The sequence below is a fragment of the Otolemur garnettii genome, unplaced genomic scaffold (assembly GCF_000181295.1).
Source record: "Otolemur garnettii isolate 467f Iridium unplaced genomic scaffold, OtoGar3 scaffold00003, whole genome shotgun sequence".
In the NCBI taxonomy this organism is placed as follows: Eukaryota; Metazoa; Chordata; class Mammalia; order Primates; family Galagidae; genus Otolemur; species Otolemur garnettii.
In genome coordinates this window covers 47,390,019-47,394,726 of record NW_003852398.1, presented here as the reverse complement: position 1 = coordinate 47,394,726, position 4,708 = coordinate 47,390,019, and positions in this window count along the sequence as shown.

The window sequence follows — 4,708 nt, the reverse complement described above, 5'->3', positions numbered from 1 at the left end:
TAATCACACAAACTCTCAAGTTTTAGACTCACTTTTCCTTAGAATTAAAGCAAAAAGTTTGTTAACTTCTCATCTCACACACTGTTGGAAACCAAGTCTACTTTCCAATAGTTACCTTGATTCCTGGTGGGTTTGGTCAATGGGGAGGTGTCACCTTTCTCCTGATTGCTTTTGACTTCTAGTTCTTGCTCTGTTGAAGTCTCCAGTTCTTCTCAGCCTTTCCCTTCCTATGTATAAGGTCATTTTCCTGTGCTATCTTTATGACCAAAGTCCTGTGAGTCTAGACCACATGTGTAGCAGAGTTCCCTGAAGGGTTTGGGGTCCTAAAGGAGAGTTATATAACATAGACAGCATGTCTGATATAATCTAACCTTCATTGTTAGACAGACTTGGCAGGTGCGGTGGCTCATGCCTGTGATCCTAGCACTCCGGGAGGCTGAGGCTGGTGGATTGCTGGGGCTCAGGAGTTTGGGATCAGCTGAAGCAAGAGTGAGACCTATGGGTTTTTATTAAAAATGGGAAAAAAAAGAAATCAGATGATTGCTGCAACAAAATATTAAGCAATAATAATAACAATGATGCAAAGAAATTGTCTGATTTCTTTTCTGAATGTATTTATCATCATTCATTCTTTATGAGGTTTTTGTTCTTAGTCCTTATGTTAAACATAGTTATTGTCATTAAATTTAGCCTTTTTAATTCTGTGAAGGCAAAAGTGGAAACTTAATATACACATGTATATGTAAGGAAAATAAATTAAAAAAAAAACAAACAGAAAAACATTAGCTGGGTGTTGTGGTGGGCGCCTGTAGTCCCAGGTACTTGGAAGGCTAAAGCAGGAGGGAACCCAGGAGTTTGAGGTTGCTGTGAGCTAGGCTGAGGCCACAACACTCTAGCTTGGTGACAAGCGACAGAATGAGACTCTGTCACACACACAAAAAAAGTTAGACAGTCTTGCTCTGAAAAGTCATCTGATCATTTCCATTTGATTTAATTATCACTGGCTCTCTATCTGACGGGCTTCAGTGAATTGCCATGTTGCTGGCTTCCCCTCTCTTCATTTTGCTAATCCCCAAACCCCAAATTAGTGTTCATTTCTTCTGTGAAATAGTTGCCCTATATCTTTGAGTGGAAGGATATTAGCAAGAATGGCAACACTTGGCTCTGCTCTGAAGCCGTATCTCTGTCACCAAAACATCCCTTGATGTAACCTCTGTGGTCAACTTGTAGTCTAAAAATATTTTTCTAAAGAGTGACACATACTGAAAATATTACAGAAGAAATGATATGTCTGGGGCTTGCTTAAAAATAATCTGGGGGAGAGGAGTGGGTAGAAGTAGAGATGAAACAACGTGGGTTGTCGTATCAAAACTGTATTGTGTCAATACAGAGCTGCTGAAGTGATGGAGGTGATAAGCACATAGGGTTCATTATGTTTTTCACTCTATTTTAATATCTATATTTAAAGTATCTATAATAACAAGTTAAAATTTTTCTATTTGATGTACATAATATATAATTAGTTAATATATTATAGTATATATTATATAATTAATAATAATGTATACTTTTATAGATATAATTAGTATAAACTAATCTAAGAGATTAATTGATTGAAACTTAGATTGTAAAAGTAAATACTGGATAAAGACAAATGTAAGTGGCTTGGCACCCGTAGCACAGTGGTTATGGCACCAGACACATATACCGAGGCTGGCGGGTTCAAAACCTGCCTGGGCCAGCTCAGCAACAGTGACAACTGCAACAAAAAATAGCCGGGCATTGTGGCAGGCACCTGTAGTACCAGGTACTTGGGAGGCTGAGGCAAGAGAATCTCTTAAGCCCAAAAGTTTGAGGTTGCTGTGAGCTGTGATGTCACAGCACTCTACTAAGGGCAACATAGTGAGACTCTGCCTCAAAAAAGACAAATTCAAGTGTGCATTGGAGGCATTTTAGGGATGCATTGATAGGGAATGGATTAGTTATCTACCAGTGCTCAAGAAACCATAGTGGCTAAAAATACCAAGGAGTCATTATTCCAAGGTTATAGGCTTGAAATCGGGGCACAGTTTAAGGGAGTTTCTCTGGGTCAAGATTTTTTACAAATCTGTTCATTTGTAATGAACAGTCATACAGTTCATTACAAAACTGTAATGAAGTTATTGGCTGAGGCTCCACTCCTCTGGAGGCTTCACTAGGTTTGTCTTCATTTTCATACACAATTCTGTAGCTCTTGTCGGGTCTCAGATTCTCACTGGCTGTTGACCAGAGAATAATTTCCTGGCCCATACAGTTCTCTCCATAAAAACTACAACATGGTAGAGCATTCCTTTAGATAGGGATGGACATAACAAACTTTGTGTAACTTAATCTCAGATTGTTGCTTCTTCCATATTCTGTTTGTTAGGGAGTGTGTCAATAAGCCAACACCTAGGGAGAAGATTACATAAATTTGAGGATATGAGAAGGGGATCACTTGGGAGCATCATCCAGGCTGTGTACCACAGTCTTCTCTCTAGGCCCCAGTGATTCACATTCCTCCCACATTCCAAACACAGCCATCCTTCCCCAGGGCTCCAAAGACCCATTCCATCTCTGCACCAGCTCAAAGTCCAGGATCTAATCATCTAAATCAAGTCCAGGTGTGGATGAGGCGCCTGGGCTTTAGTTCTTTAGTTTCTTGTGTGCAGTTTTACTGAATATGCACATACAGGCCTGTGAACTAAATGTCCAGGTGATCTGCTTCTCACACATCAGTATTCAACAATGGTACAAGCGTGGAATGATTACTGTAAGTGTTCCTGTCAGAAAAGGGATGCAAGCGGAGGCACAAGGGAGTTTTTAATCCATAGCAATATTGCAATCTGAGCAGGTGAATCCATTAGTTGGGTCTCAATGATTATCCATGGCAGTCGGCTCTGTCCTCTGGGCATTTATTAGTCTACCCAGGCTGCCAAAGCAAAGTACTACAAACTTGGTGGCTTAAACAGCAGAAATTTTTTTCTATGTTTTCACAGTTCTGGAGGCTGGAAGTCCAAGATCAAGGTGTCCACAGGGAGTTCACTATTCCTGGCTTGCACATGGCTGCCTTCTCACTGTGTGCCTATGTGGCTTTTGCTGTGTGTGTGGGGGGGAGGGGTGGGCCGGGGGGAGGTGGTGGAGAGAGATCTAGTTTCTTCTCCTCTTTTTAAATAACTTTTATTTCAAAATATTAAGAATATACAAGAGTTTTTGTTACATGGATGTATTATACAAGGCTGAAGTCAGGGCTTTTAGTGGGCTAGTCACCAGCATAAGGAACATTGTACCCATAGGTAAGTTTTCAACCCCTATCCCCTCCCCACTCTGCCCTTCTTAGTTCCCAATGTCCTTCATACCACTTTAGGACCATGTGCACCATTTGTTTCTTCTCCCTCTTAGTAGTGAGAACATGTGGTGCTTGTTTTTTCACTTCTGAGATACTTCATTATAATGTTCTCCAGCTCCATCCAAGTTGCTACGAATGGCATTATTTCATGCCTTTTCACAGCTGAGCAGTACTCTATGGTGTGTGTGTGTGTGTGTGTGTGCTCTTCATCCACTCATAACTTGATAGGCACTTAGGTTGTATATCTTTGCAATTCTGAGTTGTGCTGTAATAAGCATTAAGGTACAGATGTCTTTTTGATATAATAACTTCTTTTCCTTTGGGTAGATACCCAGTAGTGGGGTTGCTAAATACAATGGTAGTTCTATTTTTAGTACTTTGAGGGCTCTCCATACTGTTTTCCATAGAGTTTATACTAATTTACAGTCCCACTAACAGTGTATAAGAATCCTTTTTTCACCATATCCACTCCAACATGTATATCTTTTAATTTTTTTTATATAATAGCAATTCTGATGGGGCAAGGTGGTTCTCATTGAAATTTTAATTTTAATTTCCCTAATTATAAGTGTTGTTAACCATTTTTTCATACGTTTGTTGGCCATTTGTCTATCTTCTTTTGAAAAAACTCTATCCATGTCTTTTGCTCAGTTTTTAATGGGGCAATTTGTTTTTTTCTTGCTGATTTGTTTGAGTTCTTTGTAGAGTATAGATATTAGGCCTTCGTTGGATGTATAGTTTGCTAACATTTCCTCCCATTCTGTAGATTGTCTATGTATTCTGTTGATTATTTCTTTTGCTGTACAAAAACCTTTTAATTTAATTAAGTTCCATTTATTTATTTTTGTTGTTGCTATATTTGCCTCTAAGGTTTTAGTCATGAATTCTTTACCTAGGTCAATGTCTAAAAGAGTTTTTCCTATGTTTTCTTCTAGAATTTTTATGTGTTTAGGTAACACATTTAAGTCTTTAATCCATCTTGCATTAGTTTTTGCATATACCAAAAATAGGAATCCTGTTTCCTTCTTTAGCATGGAATTATCCAATTTTCCCAGCACCATTTACTGACTAGGACATTCATTCCCAGTGTATGTTTTTGTCTGCTTTGTTGAAGATAATTTGGTTGTAGTTATATGGTTTCATTTTTGTTTTTCCTATTGTGTTCTATTGGTCTGGGTCTCTACTTTTATACTCATACAGTTTTGGTTACTATAGCTTTGGAATGTAATTTGAAGTAAGATAATATGATGCCTCTAGATTTATTCTTTTTGTTTAATATTGCTTTGGTTGTTTGCTTTTAGAATTATTTTTCTAAAGCTTTTAAAATTAATAAAAGCCATA